Genomic DNA, 21,667 nt, shown 5'->3' with positions numbered 1-21,667 from the left:
ATTGCTGCACAGAAGAATTATGTCCTTGATGCACCGCTAGGTGACAGACCTATTGCAGGAGCAGATGCAGACGTTATGAACGTTTGGCTAGCTCAATATGATGACTACTTGATAGTTTAGTGCACCATGCTTAACGGCTTAGAATCGGGACTTCAAAGACGTTTTGAACGTCATGGACCATATGAGATGTTCCAGGAGTTGAAGTTAATATTTCAAGCAAATACCCGAGTTGAGAAATATGAAGTCTCCAACAAGTTCTATAGCTAAAAGATGGAGGAGAATCGCTCAAGCAGTGAGCATGTGCTCAGATTGTCTAGGTACTACAATCGCTTGAATCAAGTGGGAGTTAATCTTCCAGATAAAATAGTGATTGACAGAATTCTCTAGTCACCATCACCAAGTTAGTAGAACTTTGTGATGAACTATAATATGCAAGGGATGACGAAAGTAATTCCCAAGCTCTTCGTGATGCTGAAATCAACGAAGGTAGAAATCAAGAAAAACATCAAGTGTTGATGGTTAACAAGACCACTAGTTTCAAATAAAGGGCAAAGGGAAGAAGGCGAACTTCAAGAAGAACGACAAGAAAGTTGCTGCTCAAGTGAAGAAGCCCAAGTCTGGACCTAAGCCTGAGACTGAGTGCTTCTACTGCAAAGGGACTGGTCACTGGAAGAAGAACTGCCCCAAGTGATTGGCGGATAAGAAGGATGGCAAAGTGAACATAAGTATATTTGATATACATGATTATTGACGTGTACTTTACTAGTGTTTATGGCAACCCCTCAGTATTTGATACTAGTTCAGTTTCTAAGATTAGTAACTTGAATCGGGAGTTGCAGAATAAACAGAGACTAGTTAAGGGTGAAGTGACGATGTGTGTTGGAAGTAGTTCCAAGATTGATATGATCATCATCGCACACTCCCCTATACTTTCGGGATTAGTGTTGAACCTAAATAAGTGTTATTTGGTGTTTGCGTTGAGCATGAATATGATTTGATCATGTTTATTATAATACGGTTATTCATTTAAGTAAGAGAATAAATTGTTGTTCTGTTTACATGAATAAAACCTTATATGGTTACACACCCACTGAAAATAGTTCATTGGATCTCGATCGTAGTGATACACATAATCATAATATTGAACCAAAAGATGCAAAGTTAATAATGATAGCGCAACTTATTTGTGGCACTGCCGTTTAGGTCATATCAGTATAAAGCGCATGAAGAAACTCCAAACTGATGGGCTTTTGGAACCACTTGATTATGAATCACTTGGTACTTGCGAACTGTGCCTCATGGGAAAGATGACTAAAACACCGTTCTCCGGTACTATGGAGAGAGCAACAGATTTGTTGGAAATCATACATATAGATGTATGTGGTCCGATGAATATTGAGGCTCATGGCGGATATCGTTATTTTCTCACCTTCACAGATGACTTAAGCAGATATGAGTATATCTACTTAATGAAACATAAGTCTGAAACATTTGAAAAGTTCAAAGAATTTCAGAGTGAAGTTGAAAATCATCGTAATAAGAAAATAAAGTTTCTACGATCTAATCGTGGAGGAGAATATTTGAGTTACGAGTTTGGTGTACATTTGAAGCAATGCGGAATAGTTTCGGAACTCACGCCACCCGGAACACCACAGCGTAATGGTGTGTCCGAACGTCGTAATCGTACTTTACTAGATATGGTGCGATCTATGATGTCTCTTACTGATTTACCGCTATCGTTTTGGGGTTATGCTTTAGAGACTGCCGCATTCACGTTAAATAGGGCACCATCAAAATCTGTTGAGACGACGCCTTATGAAGTATGGTTTGGCAAGAAACCAAAGTTGTCGTTTCTTAAAGTTTGGGGCTGCGATGCTTATGTGAAAAACCTTCAACCTGATAAGCTCGAACCCAAATCGGAGAAATATGTCTTCATAGGATACCCAAAGGAGACTGTTGGGTACACCTTCTATCACGGATTCGAAGGCAAGACATTCGTTGCTAAGAATGGATCCTTTCTAGAGAAGGAGTTTCTCTCGAAAGAAGTGAGTGGGAGGAAAGTAGAACTTAATGAGGTAACTGTACCTGCTCCCTTATTGGAAAGTAGTACATCACAGAAAAATGTTTCTGCGACACCTACACCAATTAGTGAGGAAGCTAATGATAATGATCATGAAACTTCAGAACAAGATACTACTGAACCTCGTAGATCAACCAGAGTAAGATCCGCGCCAGTGTGGTACGGTAATCCTGTTCTGGAAATCATGCTACTAGATCATGATGAACCTACGAACTATGAAGAAGCGATGGTGAGCCCAGATTCCGCAAAATGGCTTGAAGCCATGAAATCTGAGATGGGATCCATGTATGAGAACAAAGTATGGACTTTGGTTGACTTGCCCGATAATCGGCAAGCATTGAGAATAAATGGATCTTCAAGAAGAAGACTGGCGCTGACGGTAATATTACTGTCTACAAAGCTCGACTTGTCGCAAAAGGTTTTCGACAAGTTCAAGGGGTTTACTACGATGAGACCTTCTCACCCGTAGCGATGCTTAAGTCTGTCCGAATCATGTTAGCAATTGCCGCATTTTATCATTATGAAATTTGGCATATGGATGTCAAAACTGCATTCCTGAATGAATTTCTGGAAGAAGAGTTGTATATGATGCAACCGGAAGGTTTTGTCGATCCAAAGGGAGCTAACAAAGTGTGCAAGCTCCAGCGATCCATTTATGGACTGGTGCAAGCCTCTCGGAGTTGGAATAAACGCTTTGATAGTGTGATCAAAGCATTTGGTTTATACAGACTTTTGGAGAAGTCTGTATTTACAAGAAAGTGAGTGGGAGCACTACAACATTTCTGATAAGTATATGTGAATGACATATTGTTGATCGGAAATAATGTAGAATTATTCTGCAAAGCATAAAGGAGTGTTTGAAAGGAGTTTTTCAAAGAAAGACCTCGGTGAAGTTGCTTACATATTGAGTATCAAGATCTATAGAGATAGATCAAGACGCTTGATAAGTTTTTTCAATGAGTACATACCTTGACAAGATTTTGAAGTAGTTCAAAATGGAACAGTCAAAGAAAAAGTTTCTTGCCTGTGTTACAAGGTGTGAAGTTGAGTAAGACTCAAAGCCCGACCACGGCAGAAGATAGAAAGAGAATGAAAGTCATTCCCTATGCCTCAGTCATAGGTTCTATAAAGTATGCCATACTGTGTACGAGATCTATTGTATACCATACACTGTGTTAAGAGAGGGAGTACAATAGTGATATAGGAGTAGATCAATGGACAACGCTCAAAATTATCCTTACTGGAATAAGGATATGTTTCTCGATTACGGAGGTGACAAAAGGTTCGTCGTAAAGGGTTACGTCAATGCAAGTTTTGACACTGATCCAGATGACTCTAAGTCTCAATCTGGATACATATTGAAAGTGGGAGCAATTAGCTAGAGTAGCTCCATGCAGAGCATTGTTGACATAGAAATTTGCAAAATACATGCGGATCTGAATGTGGCAGACCCGTTGACTAAACTTCTCTCACAAGCAAAACATGATCACTTTTTGGGTCTTAATCACATAGCGATGTGAACTAGATTATTGAATCTAGTAAACCCTTTGGGTGTTAGTCACATGGAGATGTGAACCAATCACATAAAGATGTGAACTATTGATGTTAAATCACATGGCGATGTGATCTAGATTATTGACTCTAGTGCAAGTGGGAGACTGAAGGAGATATGCCCTAGAGGCAATAATAAAGTTATTATTTATTTCCTTATATCATGATAAATGTTTATTATTCATGCTAGAATTGTATTAACCGGAAACATAATACATGTGTGAATACATAGACAAACAGAGTGTCACTAGTATGCCTCTACTTGACTAGCTCGTTAATCAAAGATGGTTATGTTTCCTAACCATGGACAAAGAGTTGTCATTTGATTAACGGGATCACATCATTAGTTGAATGATCTGATTGACATGACCCATTCCATTAGCATAACACCCGATCGTTTAGTATGTTGCTATTGCTTTCTTCATGACTTATACATGTTCCTATGACTATGAGATTATGCAACTCCCGTTTGCCGGAGGAACACTTTGTGTGCTACCAAACGTCACAGCGTAACTGGGTGATTATAAAGGAGCTCTACAGGTGTCTCCAAAGGTACATGTTGGGTTGGCGTATTTCGAGATTAGGATTTGTCACTCCGAATGTCGGAGAGGTATCTCTGGGCCCTCTCGGTAATGCACATCACTTAAGCCTTGCAAGCATTGCAACTAATGAGTTAGTTGCAGGATGATGTATTACGGAACGAGTAAAGAGACTTGTCGGTAACGAGATTGAACTAGGTATTGGATACCAACGATCGAATCTCAGGCAAGTAACATACTGATGACAAAGGGAACAACGTATGTTGTTATGCGGTCTGACCGGCAAAGATCTTCGTAGAATATGTAGGAGCCAATATGGGCATCCAGGTCCCGCTATTGGTTATTGACCGGAGACGTGTCTCGGTCATGTCTACATTGTTCTCGAACCTGTAGGGTCCGCACGCTTAAGGTTTCGATGACAGTTATATTATGAGTTTATACGTTTTGATGTACCGAAGGCTGTTCGGAGTCTCGAATGTGATCACGGACATGACGAGGAGTCTCGAAATGGTCGAGACATAAATATTGATATACTGGAAGCCTGTGTTTGGATACCGGAAGTGTTCCGGGTGAAATCGGGATTTTTCCGGAGTACCGGGAGGTTACCGGAACCCCCGGGAGATATATGGGCCTTAGTGGGCCTTAGTGGAAAAGAGAAGGGGCAGCCAGAGATGGGCCGCGCGCCCCTCCCCTCCCTTGGTCCGAATAGGAAAGGGAGAGGGGGCCGGCCCCCCTTCCTCTTTTCCCCCCTCCGCGAATCCTATTCCAACTAGGATTGGGGGGGGGGATCCTACTCCCGGAGGGAGTAGGACTCCTCCTGGCGCGCCTCTCCTAGGCCGGCCGCACCCCCCCTTGAGCATTTATATACGGAGGTAGGGGCACCCCAGAAAAACACAAGTTGATCCACGTGATCATAATCTTAGCTGTGTGCGGCGCCCCTTGCCACCATATGTTGGAAATATGCCCTAGAGGCAATAATAAAAGCATTATTATTATATTTCCTTGTTCATGATAATTGTCTTTATTCATGCTATAATTGTGTTATCCGGAAATCGTAATACATGTGTGAATAATAGACACCAACATGTCCCTAGTAAGCCTCTAGTTGACTAGCTCATTGATCAACATATAGTCATGGTTTCCTGACTATGGACATTGGATGTCATTGATAACGAGATCACATCATTAGGAGAATGATGTGATGGACAAGACCCAATCCTAAACATAGCATAAGATCGTATAGTTCGTTTGCTAGAGTTTTTCCAATGTCAAGTATCTTTTCCTTAGACCATGAGATCGTGTAACTCCCGGATACCGTAGGAGTGCTTTGGGTGTACCAAACGTCACAACGTAACTGGGTGAGTATAAAGGTATACTACGGGTATCTCCGAAAGTGTCTGTTGGGTTGACACGGATCAAGACTGGGATTTGTCACTCCGTATGATGGAGAGGTATCACTGGGCCCACTCGGTAATACATCATCATTATGAGCTCAAAGTGACCAAGTGTCTGGTCACGGGATCATGCATTACGGTATGAGTAAAGTGACTTGCCGGTAACGAGATTGAACAAGGTATTGGGATACCGACGATCGAATCTCGGGCAAGTAGCATACCGATTGACAAAGGGAATTGTATACGGGGTTGCTTGAATCCTCGACATCGTGGTTCATCCGATGAGATCATCGAGGAGCATGTGGGAGACAACATGGTTATCCAGATCCCGCTGTTGGTTATTGACCGGAGAGCGATCTCGGTCATGTCTACATGTCTCCCGAACCCGTAGGGTCTACACACTTAAGGTTCGGTGACGCTAGGGTTGTAGGGATATGTATATGCAGTAACCCGAATGTTGTTCGGAGTCCCGGATGAGATCCCGAACGCCACGAGGAGTTCCGTATGGTCCGGAGGTAAAGAATTATATATAGGAAGTGCTATTTCGGCCGTCGGGACAAGTTTCGGGGTCACCGGTATTGTACCGGGACGACTGGAAGGGTCCCGGGGGTCCACCGGGTGGGGCCACCTTCCCCGGGGGGCCACATGGGCTGTAGGGGTGTGCGCCTTGGCCTATATGGGCCAAGGGCACCAGCCTCAAGAGGCCCATGCGCCAGGAGATCAAGAAAGGAAGAGTCCTAAAGGGGGAAGGCACCTCCTAGGTGCCTTGGGGAGGAGGGATTCCTCCCTTGGCCGCCGCCCCCCTAGGAGATTGCATCTCCTAGGGCCGGCGCCCCCCCCCCCTAGGCTCCCTATATATAGTGGGGGAAGGAGGGCCTCTCACACCACGCCTTTGGTGCCTCCCTCTCCCTCTCCAACACATCCTCCTCCTCCACAGAGCTTGGCAAAGCCCTGCCAGAGTACTGCAGCTCCATCACAACCACGCCGTCATGCTGCTGCTGGAGCCATCTTCCTCAACCTCTTCTCCCCCTTGCTGGATCAAGAAGGAGGAGACGTTACGCTGACCGTACGTGTGTTGAACGCGGAGGTGCCATCCGTTCGGCGCTAGGATCTCCGGTGATTTGGATCACATCGAGTACGCCTTCCTCATCCCCGTTCTTTGAACGCTTCCGCGCGTGATCTACAAAGGTATGTAGATGCAATCCGATCACTCGTTGCTAGATGAACTCCTAGATGGATGTTGGTGAAATCGTAGGAAATTTTTTGTTTTCTGCAAGGTTCCCCAACAGTGGCATCATGAGCTAGGTCTATGCGTAGTTCTCTTGCACGAGTAGAACACAATTTGTTGTGGGCGTTGATGTTGTCAACTTTCTTGCCGCTACTAGTCTTATCTTGCTTCAACGGTATTGTGGGATGAAGCGGCCCTGACCAACCTTACACATACGCTTACGTGAGACCGGTTCCACCGACTGACATGCACTAGTTGCATAAGGTGGCTGGCGGGTGTCTGTCTCTCCCACTTTAGTTGGAGCGGATTCGATGAAAAGGGTCCTTATGAAGGGTAAATAGAAGTTGACAGATCACGTTGTGGCTTTAACTTAGGTAAGAAAACGTTCTTGCTAGAACCCTATTTCAGCCACGTAAAACTTGCAACAACAATTAGAGGACGTCTAACTTGTTTTTGCAGCAAGTGTTTTGTGATATGATATGGCCAAAGTTGTGATGAATGATGAATGATATATATGTGATGTATGAGATGTTCATGCTATTGTAATAGGAATCACGACTTGCATGTCGATGAGTATGACAACCGGCAGGAGCCATAGGAGTTGTCTTTATTTTTTGTATGACCTGCGTGTCATTGAGAAACGCCATGTAAATTACTTTACTTTATTGCTAAACCTGTTAGCCATAGTAGTAGAAGTAATAGTTGGAGAGCAACTTCATGGAGACACGGTGATGGAGATCATGATGATGGAGATCATGGTGTCATGCCGGTGACAAGATGATCATGGAGCCCCAAGATGGAGATCAAAGGAGCTATGTGATATTGGCCATATCATGTCACTATTATTATTTGATTGCATGTGATGTTTATCATGTTTTTGCATCTTGTTTGCTTAGAACGACGGTAGTAAATAAGATGATCCGTCATAATAATTTCAAGAAAGTGTTCCCCCTAACTGTGCACCGTTGCGACAGTTCGTTGTTTCGAAGCACCACGTGATGATCGGGTGTGATAGATTCCAACGTTCACATACAACGGGTGTAAGACTGATTTACACGTGCAAACACTTAGGTTGACTTGACGAGCCTAGCATGTACAGACATGGCCTCGGAACACAGAAGACCGAAAGGTCGAGCATGAGTCGTATAGAAGATACGATCAATATGAAGATGTTCACCGATGTTGACTAGTCCGTCTCACGTGATGATCGGACATGGCCTAGTTAACTCGGATCATGTTATACTTAGATTACAGGAGGGATGTCTATCTAAGTGGGAGTTCATTGAATAATTTGATTAGATGAACTTAATTATCATGAACTTAGTCTAAAATCTTTACAATATGTCTTGTAGATCAAATGGCCAACGTAGTCCTCAACTTCAACGCGTTCCTAGAGAAAACCAAGCTGAAAGACGATGGCAGCAACTACACGGACTGGGTCCGGAACATGAGGATCATCCTCATAGATGCCAAGAAAGATTATGTCCTACAAGCACCGCTGGGTGACGCACCTGTTCTCCCTGCAGAACAAGACGTTATGAACGCTTGGCAGGCACGTACCGATGACTACTCCCTCGTTCAGTGCGGCATGCTTTACAGCTTAGAGCTGGGGCTCCAAAAGCGTTTTGAGAGACATGGAGCATATGAGATGTTCGAAGAGTTGAAAATGGTTTTCCAAGCTCATGCCTGGGTCGAGAGATATGAAGTCTCTGACAAATTCTTCAGCTGTAAGATGAAGGAAAATAGTTCTGTTAGTGAGCACATACTCACAATGTATGGGTTACATAACCGCTTGACTCAGCTGGGAGTTAATCTCCCGGATGACGCGGTCATTGACAGAATCCTTCAGTCGCTTCCACCGAGCTACAAGAGCTTTGTGATGAACTTCAATATGCAGGGGATGGAAAAGACCATTCCTGAAGTATTTGCAATGCTGAAATCAGCAGAGGTAGAAGTCAAAAAGGAACATCAAGTGTTGATGGTGAATAAAACCACTAAGTTCAAGAAAGGCAAGGGTAAGAAGAACTTCAAGAAGGACAGCAAGGGAGTTGCCGCGCCCGGTAAGCAAGCTGCCGGGAAGAAGCCAAAGAATGGACCCAAGCCCGAGACTGAGTGTTTTTATTGCAAGGGAAGTGGTCACTGGAAGCGGAACTGTCCCAAATACTTAGCGGACAAGAAGGCCGGCAAAACGAAAGGTATATGTGATATACATGTAATTGATTTGTACCTTACCAGTACTCGTAGTAGCTCCTGGGTATTTGATATCGGTGCAGTTGCTCACATTTGTAACTCAAAGCAGGAGCTGCGGAATAAGCGGAGACTGGCGAAGGACGAGGTGACGATGCGCGTCGGGAATGGTTCCAAGGTCGATGTGATCGCCGTCGGCATGCTACCTCTACATTAACCTACGGGATTAGTTTTGAACCTCAATAATTGTTATTTAGTGCCAAGTTTGAGCATGAACATTGTATCAGGATCTCGTTTAATTCGAGATGGCTACTCATTTAAATCCGAGAATAATGGTTGTTCTATTTATATGAGAGATATGTTTTATGGTCATGCTCCGATGGTGAATGGTTTATTCTTAATGAATCTCGAGCGTAATGCTACACATGTTCATAGTGTGAGTACCAAAAGATGTAAGATTGATAATGATAGTCCCACATACTTGTGGCACTACCGCCTTGGTCACATAGGTGTCAAACGCATGAAGAAGCTCCGTGCTGATGGACTTTTAGAGTCTCTTGATTACGAATCATTTGACACGTGCGAACCATGCCTCATGGGTAAAATGACCAAGACTCCGTTCTCAGGAACAATGGAGCGAGCAACCAACTTATTGGAAATCATACATACTAATGTGTGCGGTCCAATGAGTGTTAAGGCTCGCGGTGGCTATCGTTATGTTCTCACCCTCACTGATGACTTGAGTAGATATGGGTATGTCTACTTAATGAAACACAAGTCTAAGACCTTTGAAAAGTTCAAGGAATTTCAGAGTGAGGTTGAGAATCAACGTGACAGGAAAATCAAGTTCCTGCGATTAGATCGTGGAGGAGAATACTTGAGTCATGAGTTTGGCACACACTTAAGAAAATGTGGAATAGTTTCACAGCTCACGCCGCCTGGAACACCTCAGCGTAATGGTGTGTCCGAACGTCGTAATCGCACTCTATTAGATATGGTGCGATCTATGATGTCTCTTGCTGATTTACCGCTATCTTTTTGGGGGTATGCTTTAGAGACTGCCGCATTCACTTTAAATAGGGCTCCGTCGAAATCCGTTGAGACGACACCGTATGAATTATGGTTTGGGAAGAAACCTAAGCTGTCGTTTCTGAAAGTTTGGGGATGCGATGCTTATGTCAAGAAACTTCAACCTGAAAAACTCGAACCCAAGTCAGAAAAATGCGTCTTCATAGGATACCCTAAAGAAACTATTGGGTGTACCTTCTACCTCAGATCCGAAGGCAAGATCTTTGTTGCCAAGAATGGATCCTTTCTAGAGAAGGAGTTTCTCTCAAAAGAAGTAAGTGGGAGGAAAGTAGAACTTGATGAAGTATTACCTCTTGAACCGGAAAATGGCGCAACTCAAGAAAATGTTCCTGAGGTGCCTGCACCGACTAGAGAGGAAGTTAATGATGATGATCATGAAACTTCAGATCAAGTTGCTACTGAACTTCGTAGGTCCACAAGGACACGTTCCACACCAGAGTGGTACGGCAACCCTGTCTTGGAAATCATGTTGTTAGACAAAGGTGAACCTTCGAACTATGAAGAAGCGATGGCGGGCCCGGATTCCGACAAATGTCTAGAAGCCATGAAATCCGAGATAGGATCCATGTATGAAAACGAAGTATGGACTTTGACTGACTTGCCTATTGAGTGGCGAGCCATAGAAAATAAATGGATCTTTAAGAAGAAGACAGACGCGGATGGTAATGTGACCATCTATAAAGCTCGGCTTGTTGCTAAGGGTTATCGACAAGTTCAAGGGGTTGACTACGATGAGACTTTCTCACCGGTAGCGAAGCTAAAGTCCGTCCGAATCATGTTAGCAATTGCCGCATTCTATGATTATGAGATATGGCAAATGGACGTCAAAACGGCATTCTTAATGGTTTCCTTAAGGAAGAATTGTATATGATGCAGCCGGAAGGTTTTGTCGATCCTAAGAATGCTAACAAGGTGTGCAAGCTCCAACGCTCGATTTATGGGCTGGTGCAAGCATCTCGGAGTTGGAACATTCGCTTTGATGAGATGATCAAAGCGTTTGGGTTTACACAGACTTATGGAGAAGCCTGCGTTTACAAGAAAGTGAGTGGGAGCTCTGTAGCATTTCTCATATTATATGTAGATGACATACTTTTGATGGGAAATGATATAGAGCTTTTGGACAGCATTAAGGCCTACATGAATAAGAGTTTTTCAATGAAGGACCTTGGAGAAAAGCTACTTATATATTAGGCATCAAGATCTATAGAGACAGATCAAGACGCCTCATAGGTCTTTCACAAAGCACATACCTTGATAAGATATTGAAGAAGTTCAATATGGGTCAGTCTAAGAAGGGGTTCTTGCCTGTGTTGCAAGGTGTGAAATTGAGCTCATCTCAATGTCCGACCACGGCAGAAGATATAGAAGAGATGAATGTCATCCCCTATGCCTCATCCATAGGTTCTATTATGTATGCCATGCTGTGTACCAGACCTGATGTAAACCTTGCCGTAAGCTTGGTAGGTAGGTACCAAAGTAATCCCGGCAAGGAACACTGGACAGCGGTCAAGAATATCCTGAAGTACCTGAAAAGGACTTAGGAAATGTTTCTCGTCTATGGAGGTGACGAAGAGCTCGTCGTAAAGGGTTACGTCGACGCTAGCTTCGACACAGATCTGGATGACTCAAAGTCACAAACCGGATACGTGTATATTTTGAATGGTGGGGCAGTAAGCTGGTGCAGTTGCAAGCAGAGCGTCGTGGTGGGATCTACATGTGAAGCGGAGTACATGACAGCTTCGGAGGCAGCACATGAACCAATTTGGGTGAAGGAGTTCATCACCGACCTAGGAGTCATACCCAATGCATCGGGGCCAATCAAACTCTTCTGTGACAACACTGGAGCTATTGCACTTTCCAAGGAGCCTAGGTTTCACAAGAAGACCAGGCACATCAAGCGTCGCTTCAACTCCATTCGTGAAAATGTTCAAGATGGAGACCTAGATATTTGTAAAGTACATACAGACCTGAATGTAGCAGATCCATTGACTAAACCTCTCCCTAGAGCAAAACATGATCAACACCAGAATTCCATGGGTGTTCGATTCATCACAATGTAACTAGATTATTGACTCTAGTGCAAGTGGGAGACTGTTGGAAATATGCCTTAGAGGCAATAATAAAAGCATTATTATTATATTTCCTTGTTCATGATAATTGTCTTTATTCATGCTATAATTGTGTTATCCGGAAATCGTAATACATGTGTGAATAATAGACACCAACATGTCCCTAGTAAGCCTCTAGTTGACTAGCTCGTTGATCAACAAATAGTCATGGTTTCCTGACTATGGACATTGGATGTCATTGACAACGAGATCACATCATTAGGAGAATGATGTAATGGACAAGACCCAATCCTAAACATAGCATAAGATCGTATAGTTCGTTTGCTAGAGTTTTTCCAATGTCAAGTATCTTTTCCTTAGACCATGAGATCGTGTAACTCCCGGATACCGTAGGAGTGCTTTGGGTGTACCAAATGTCACAACGTAACTGGGTGAGTATAAAGCTATACTACGGGTATCTCCGAAAGTGTCTGTTGGGTTGACACGGATCAAGACTGGGATTTGTCACTCCGTATGACGGAGAGGTATCACTGGGCCCACTCCGTAATACATCATCATTATGAGCTCAAAGTGACCAAGTGTCTGGTCACGGTATCAAGCATTACGGTACGAGTAAAGTGACTTGCCGGTAACGAGATTGAACAAGGTATTGGGATACCGACGATCGAATCTCGGGCAAGTAGCATACCGATTGACAAAGGGAATTGTATACGGGGTTGCTTGAATCCTCGACATCGTGGTTCATCCGATGAGATCATCGAGGAGCATGTGGGAGACAACATGGTTATCCAGATCCCGCTGTTGGTTATTGACCGGAGAGCGATCTCGGTCATGTCTACATGTCTCCCGAACCCGTAGGGTCTACACACTTAAGGTTCGGTGACGCTAGGGTTGTAGGGATATGTATATGCAGTAACCCGAATGTTGTTCGGAGTCCCGGATGAGATCCCGGACGTCACGAGGAGTTCCGGAATGGTCCGGAGGTAAAGAATTATATATAGGAGTGTTATTTCGGCCGTCGGGACAAGTTTCGGGGTCACCGGTATTGTACCGGGACCACCGGAAGGGTCCCGGGGGTCCACCGGGTGGGGCCACCTGCCCCGGGGGGGCACATGGGCTCTAGGGGTGTGCGCCTTGGCCTATATGGGCCAAGGGCACCAGCCCCAAGAGGCCCATGCGCCAGGAGATCAAGAAAGGAAGAGTCCTAAAGGGGGAAGGTACCTCCTAGGTGCCTTGGGGAGGAGGGATTCCTCCCTTGGCCGCCGCCCCCCTAGGAGATTGCATCTCCTAGGGCCGGCGCCCCCCCAGGCTCCCTATATATAGTGGGGGAAGAAGGGCCTCTCACACCACGCCTTTGGTGCCTCCCTCTCCCTCTCCAACACATCCTCCTCCTCCATAGAGCTTGGCGAAGCCCTGCTGGAGTACTGCAGCTCCATCACCACCACGCCGTCGTGCTGCTGCTGGAGCCATCTTCCTCAACCTCTTCTCCCCCTTGCTGGATCAAGAAGGAGGAGACGTTATGCTGACTGTACGTGTGTTGAACGCGGAGGTGCCGTCCGTTCGGCGCTAGGATCTCCGGTGATTTGGATCACGTCTCCTCATCCTCGTTCTTTGAACGCTTCCGCGCGTGATCTACAAAGGTATGTAGATGCAATCTGATCACTCGTTGCTAGATGAACTCCTAGATGGATCTTGGTGAAACCGTAGGAAAAATTTTGTTTTCTGCAACATTCCCCAACACCATAGTCCTCGATAATATTGTAGTGGTGCTTAGGCGAAGCCCTGCGACAGTAGTACATCAAGATCGTCACCACGCCGTCGTGCTGACGGAACTCTTCCCCGACACTTTGCTGGATCGGAGTCCGGGGATCGTCATCGAGCTGAACGTGTGCTAGAACTCGGAGGTGCCGTAGTTTCGGTGCTTGATCGGTCGGGCCGTGGAGACGTACGACTACATCAACCAAACACTTCCATTGTCGATCTACAAGGGTACGTAGATCACACTCTCCCCTCTCGTTGCTATGCATCACCCTGATCTTGCGTGTGAGTAGGAATTTTTTTGAAATTACTATGTTCCCCAACACGTAGGGCAGCGACCGCGGTGGGAAGTGGGGCCGGCGGCCGCGGCTGGATCTGGGCGCGACGGCCACGGCTGGAGCTGGGGCGGCGGCCGCGGCGGGAGGTGGCGGGGGCGGCCGCGACGGGCGGTGGCGCACCGCGAGATGGGTTAGCATTTGAGGAAGGAAGATGTGGGAGGGGATCGGCGGCGACTGCGAGGGCAAGGGCAACGGCGAGGGGATCTGGTGCGGCGTCGCTCGAGGGCACCTGGAGGCTTCGCTTGCTCGCTAGTTCGCACATTGCCATTCAAAGACGGGTTTTTTCTCGCTAGTTTTCTTTCGACGGTTTATTTTCATCCGTTTCTTTGGCGTGGAGGGGAGTACCTGGAGGCATCGCTCCCTCATAACATTGGTTGGTTCGATTTTTTTGGCGTGGAGGGAACTATGTGGGAGGTGGGAGAAAGTACCAAAGAAGTACCAAAAAAACCGGGTGAGGTGGGACGAAAATAAAACCCGGAACGCGACCTACCAACTGAGACATTAGGAGTAGAGTTAACTGTTGGAAATATGCCCTAGAGGCAATAATAAAATGGTTATTATTATATTTCTTTGTTCATGATAATTGTCTATTGTTCATGCTATAATTGTGTTATCCGGAAATCGTAATACATGTGTGAATACATAGACCACAACACGTCCCTAGTGAGCCTCTAGTTGACTAGCTCGTTGATCAAAGGATAGTCATGGTTTCCTGACTATGGACATTGGATGTCATTGATAACGGGATCACATCATTAGGAGAATGATGTGATGGACAAGACCCAATCCTAAGGTTAGCTCAAAGATCGTGTAGTTCGTTTGCTGTAGCTTTTCTGAATGTCAAGTATCATTTCCTTAGACCATGAGATTGTGCAACTCCCGGATACCGTAGGAGTGCCTTGGGTGTGCCAAATGTCACAACGTAACTGGGTGACTATAAAGGTACATTACAGGTATCTCCGAAAGTGTCTGTTGGGTTGGCACGAATCGAGACTGGGATTTGTCACTCCGTATGACGGAGAGGTATCTCTGGGCCCACTCGGTAATGCATCATCATAATGAGCTCAAAGTGATCAAGTGATTGATCACGGGATCATGCATTACGGTACGAGTAAAGTGACTTGCCGGTAACGATACTGAACAAGGTATTGGGATATCGACGATCGAGTCTCGGGCAAGTAACGTACCGATTGACAAAGGGAATTGTATACGGATTGATTGAATCCTCGACATCGTGGTTCATCCGATGAGATCATCGTGGAGCTTGTGGGAGCCAACATGGGTATCCAGATCCTGCTGTTGGTTATTGACCGGAGAGGCTTCTCGGTCATGTCTGCATGTCTCCCGAACCCGCAGGGTCTACACACTTAAGGTTCGATGACGCTAGGGTTGTAGAGATATTAGCACACGGTAACCCGAAAGTTGTTCGGAGTCCCGGATGAGATCCCGGACGTCACGAGGAGTTCCGGAATGGTCCGGAGGTAAAGATTTATATATAGGAAGTCCAGTTTCTGCCATCGGAAAGGTTTCGGGGTCACCGGTACTGTACCGGGACCACCGGAAGGGTCCCGGGGGTCCACCGGGTGGGGCCACCTATCCCGAAGGGCCCCATGGGCTGAAGTGGGAGGGGAACCAGCCCCTAGTGGGCTGGTGCGCCCCCCCCCCTTGGGCCTCCCCCCGCGCCTAGGGTTAGAAACCCTAGGGGTGGGGGCGCCACCCTTGCCTTGGGGGGCAAGGCACCCCCTTGGCCGCCGCCCCCCCTAGGAGATTGGATCTCCTAGGGCCGCCGCCCCCCTAGGCACCCTATATATAGTGGGGGGAGGGAGGGCTGCGCACCCCAAGCCCCTGGCCTCTCCCTCTCCTTCCCGTGACACTCCTCCGTCTCCCAGCGCTTGGCGAAGCCCTGCCGAGATCACCGTTGCTTCCACCACCACGCCGTCGTGCCGCTGGATCTTCATCAACCTCTCCTTCCCCCTTGCTGTATCAAGAAGGAGGATACGTCTCCCAACCGTACGTGTGTTGAATGCGGAGGTGTCGTCCGTTCTGCACTAGGTCATCGGTGATTTGAATCACGTCGAGTACGACTCCATCACCCCCGTTCTCTTGAACGCTTCCGCTCGTGATCTACAAGGGTATGTAGATGCACTCCTCTCTCCCTCGTTGCTAGATGACTCCACAGATTGATCTTGGTGATGCGTAGAAAATTTTAAAATTCTGCTACATTCCCCAACAGTGGCATCATGAGCTAGGTCTATGCGTAGTTACTATGCACGAGTAGAACACAAAGTAGTTGTGGGCGTCGATATTGTCAATTTGCTTGCCGTTACTAGTCTTATCTTGATTCGGCGGCATCGTGGGATGAAGCAGCCCGGACCAACCTTACACGTACGCTTACGTGAGACCGGTTCCACCGACTGACATGCACTAGTTGCATAAGGTGGCTGGCGGGTGTCTGTCTCTTCCACTTTAGTCGGATCATATTCGATGAACAGGGTCCTTATGAAGGGTAAATAGAAATTGGCAATTCACATTGTGGTTTTGGCGTAGGTAAGAAACGGTCTTGCTAGAAACCTATAGCAGCCACGTAAAAACTTGCAACAACAATTAGAGGACGTCTAACTCGTTTTTGCAGCAAGTGTTTTGTGATGTGATATGGCCAAAGATTGTGATGAATGATGAATGATATATGTGATGTATGAGATTGATCAAGTTCTTGTAATAGGAATCACGACTTGCATGTCGATGAGTATGACAACCGGCAGGAGCCATAGGAGTTGTCTTTATTTATTTATGACCTGCGTGTCAACATAAACGTCATGTAATTACTTTACTTTATTGCTAAAGCGTTAGCCATAGTAGTAGAAGTAATTGATGACGAGACAACTTCAAGAATACACGATGATGGAGATCATGGTGTCATGCCGGTGACAACGATGATCATGGAGCCCCGAAGATGGAGATCAAAGGAGCAAATGATATTGGCCATATCATGTCACTATTTGATTGCATGTGATGTTTATCATGTTTTACATCTTATTTGCTTAGAATGACGGTAGCTTAAATCAGATGATCCCTCGAAATAATTTCAAGAAAGTGTTCCCCCTAACTGTGCACGGTTGCGAAGGTTCGTTGTTTCGAAGCACCACATGATGATCGGGTGTGATAGATTCTAATGTTCGAATACAACGGGTGTAAGCCAGATTTACACACGCGATACACTTAGGTTGACTTGACGAGCCTAGCATGTACAGACATGGCCTCAGAACACAGAAGACAGAAAGGTCGAGCATGAGTCGTATAGAAGATACGATCAACATAAAGATGTTCACCGATGTTGACTAGTCCGTCTCACGTGATGATCGGACATGGCCTAGTTAACTCGGATCATGTTATACTTAGATGACTGGAGGGATGTCTATCTGAGTGGGAGTTCATTTAATAATTTGATTAGATGAACTTAATTATCATGAACTTAGTGTAAAATCTTTGCAATATGTCTTGTAGATCAAATGACCCATGTTGTCCTCAACTTCAACGCGTTCCTAGAGAAAACCAAGCTGAAAGACGATGGCAGCAACTATACGGACTGGGTCCAGAACCTGAGGATCATCCTCATAGCTGCAAAGAAAGATTATGTCCTAGAAGCACCGCTAGGTGACACACCCGTTCCACAGAACCAAGACGTTATGAATGCTTGGCAGACATGTGCTGATGATTAATCCCTCGTTCAGTGCGGCATGCTTTACAGCTTAGAACCGGGGCTCCAAAAGCGTTTTGAGAGACACGGAGCATATGAGATGTTCGAAGAGCTGAAAATAGTTTTTCAAGCTCATGCCTGGGTCGAGAGATATGAAGTCTCCAACAAGTTCTTCAGCTGTAAGATGGAGGAAAATAGTTCTGTCAGCGAGCACATACTCAAAATGTCTGGGTTGCATAACCGCTTGACTCAGCTGGGAGTTAATCTCCCGGATGACGCGGTCATTGACAGAATCCTTCAGTCGCTTCCACCAAGCTACAAGAGCTTTGTGATGAACTTCAATATGCAGGGGATGGAAAAGACCATTCCTGGAGTATTTGCAATGCTGAAATCAGCAGAGGTAGAAGTCAAAAAGGAACATCAAGTGTTGATGGTGAATAAAACCACTAAGTTCAAGAAAGGCAAGGGTAAGAAGAACTTCAAGAAGGACAGCAAGGGAGTTGCCGCACCCGGTAAGCAAGCTGCTAGGAAGAAGCCAAAGAATGGACCCAAGCCCGAGACTGAGTGTTTTTATTGCAAGGGAAGTGGTCACTGGAAGCGGAACTACCCCAAATACTTAGCGGACAAGAAGGCCGGCATCACGAAAGGTATATGTGATATACATGTAATTGATGTGTACCTTACCAGTACTCATAGTAGCTCCTGGGTATTTGATACCGGTGCGGTTGCTCACATTTGTAACTCAAAACAGGAGCTGCGGAATAAGCGGAGACTGGCGAAGGACGAGGTGACGATGCGCGTCGGGAATGGTTCCAAGGTCGATGTGATCGCCATCAGCACGCTACCTCTACATTTACCTACGGGATTGGTTTTAAACCTCAATAATTGTTATTTAGTGCCAGCTTTGAGCATGAACATTGTATCAGGATCTCGTTTAATTCGAGATGCCTACTCATTTAAATCCGAGAATAATGGTTGTTCTATTTATATGAGAGATATGTTTTATGGTCATGCTCCGATGGTGAATGGTTTATTCTTAATGAATCTCGAGCGTAATGCTACACATATTCATAGTGTGAATACCAAAAGATGTAAGGTTGATAATGATAGTCCCACATACTTGTGGCACTGCCACCTTGGTCACATAGGTGTCAAATGCATGAAGAAGCTCCATGCAGATGGACTTTTAGAGTCTCTTGATTACGAATCATTTGACACGTGCGAACCATGCCTCATGGGTAAGATGACCAAGACTCCATTCTCAGGAACAATGGAACGAGCAACCAACTTATTGGAAATCATACATACAGATGTGTGCGGTCCAATGAGTGTTGAGGCTCGCGGTGGTTATCATTATGTTCTCACCCTCACTGATGACTTGAGTAGATATGGGTATGTCTACTTAATGAAACACAAGTCTGAGACCTTTGAAAAGTTCAAGGAATTTCAGAGTGAGGCTGAGAATCAACGTGACAGGAAAATCAAGTTCTTGCGATCAGATCGTGGGGGGGAATACTTGAGTCACGAATTTGGCACACACTTAAGAAAATGTGGAATAGTTTCACAACTCACGCCGCCTGGAACACCTCAGCGTAATGGTGTGTCCGAACGTCGTAATCGCACTCTATTAGATATGGTGCGATCTATGATGTCTCTTACCGATTTACCACTATCATTTTGGGGCTATGCTTTAGAGACTGCCGCATTCACTTTAAATAGGGCTCCGTCGAAATCCGTTGAGACGACACCGTATGAATTATGGTTTGGGAAGAAACCTAAGCTGTCGTTTCTAAAAGTTTGGGGATGCGATGCTTATGTCAAGAAAATTCAACCTGAAAAGCTCGAACCCAAGTCAGAAAAATGCGTCTTCATAGGATACCCTAAAGAAACTATTGGGTATACCTTCTACCTAAGATCCGAAGGCAAGATCTTTGTTGCCAAGAATGGATCCTTTCTAGAGAAAGAGTTTCTCTCGAAGGAAGTAAGTGGGAGGAAAGTAGAACTCGATGAAGTATTACCTCTTGAACCGGAAAGTGGCGCAACACAGGAAAATGTTCCCGAGGTGCCTGCACCGACTAGAGAGGAAGTTAATGATGATGATCATGAAACTTCAGATCAAGTTGCTACTGAACTTCGTAGGTCCAGAAGGACACGTTCTGCACCAGAGTGGTACGGCAACCCTGTCTTGGAAATCATGTTGTTAGACAACGGTGAACCTTCAAACTATGAAGAAGCGATGGCGGGCCCGGATTCCGACAAATGGCTGGAAGCTATGAAATCTGAGATAGGATCCATGTATGAAAACGAAGTATGGACTTTGACTGACTTGCCGGATGATCGGCGAGCCATAGAAAATAAATGGATCTTTAAGAAGAAGACAGACGCGGATGGTAATGTGACCATCTATAAAGCTCGGCTTGTCACTAAGGGTTATCGACAAGTTCAAGGGGTTGACTACGATGGACTTTCTCACCTGTAGCAAAGCTAAAGTCCGTCCGAATCATGTTAGCAATTGCTGCATTCTATGATTATGAGATATGGCAAATGGACGTCAAAACGACATTCCTTAATGGTTTCCTTAAGGAACAATTGTATGTGATGCAGCCGGAAGGTTTTGTCGATCCTAAGAATGCTGACAATGTGTGCAAGCTCCAACGCTCGATTTATGGGCTGGTGCAAGCATCTCGGAGTTGGAACATTCGCTTTGATGAGATGATCAAAGCGTTTGGGTTTATGCAGACTTATGGAGAAGCCTGCATTTACAAGAAAGTGAGTGGGAGCTCTGTAGCATTTCTCATATTGTATGTGGATGACATACTGTTGATGGGAAATGACATAGAATTCTTGGAAAGCATAAAGGCCTACTTGAACAAGTGTTTTTCAATGAAGGACCTTGGAGAAGCTGCTTATATATTAGGCATCAAGATCTATAGAGATAGATCGAGACGCCTCATTGGTCTTTCACAGAGTACGTACCTTGACAAGATATTGAAGAAGTTCAAAATGGATCAGTCAAAGAAGGGGTTCTTGCCTGTATTACAAGGTACGAGATTGAGCACGGCTCAAAGCCCGACCTCGGCATAAGATAGAGAAAGGATGAGTGTCGTCCCCTATGCCTCGGCCATAGGGTCTATCATGTATGCTATGCTGTGTACCAGACCTGATGTAAACCTTGCCGTAAGTTTGGTAGGAAGGTACCAAAGTAATCCCGGCATGGAACACTGGACAGCGGTCAAGAATATCCTGAAGTACCTAAAAAGGACTAAGGAAATGTTTCTCGTTTATGGAGGTGACGAAGAGCTCGTCGTAAAGGGTTACGTCGATGCTAGCCTCGACACAGATCTGGATGACTCTAAGTCACAAACCGGATACGTGTATATTTTGAATGGTGGGTGTCGGTGTCAAAACCGGCGGATCTCGGGTAGGGGGTCCCGAACTGTGCGTCTAGGCCGGATGGTAACAGGAGGCAGGGAACACGATGTTTTACCCAGGTTCGGGCCCTCTTGAGGTAAAACCCTACGTCCTGCTTGATTAATATTGATGATATGGGTAGTACAAGAGTGGATCTACCATGAGATCAAGGAGGCTAAACCCTAGAAACTAGCCTATGGTATGATTGTTGTATATATTGTATATCTATCGACTAGCCTAGCCTCGGTTTATATAATGCACCGGAGGCCTAGGATAACAAGAGTCCTAGCCGAATACGCCGGTGGGGAGAAGTTCTTGTCTTGATC

This window comes from Triticum dicoccoides, chromosome 6A (assembly GCF_002162155.2).
Source record: "Triticum dicoccoides isolate Atlit2015 ecotype Zavitan chromosome 6A, WEW_v2.0, whole genome shotgun sequence".
Classification (NCBI taxonomy): Eukaryota; Viridiplantae; Streptophyta; class Magnoliopsida; order Poales; family Poaceae; genus Triticum; species Triticum dicoccoides.
Note: the sequence above shows the minus strand (reverse complement) of the source record.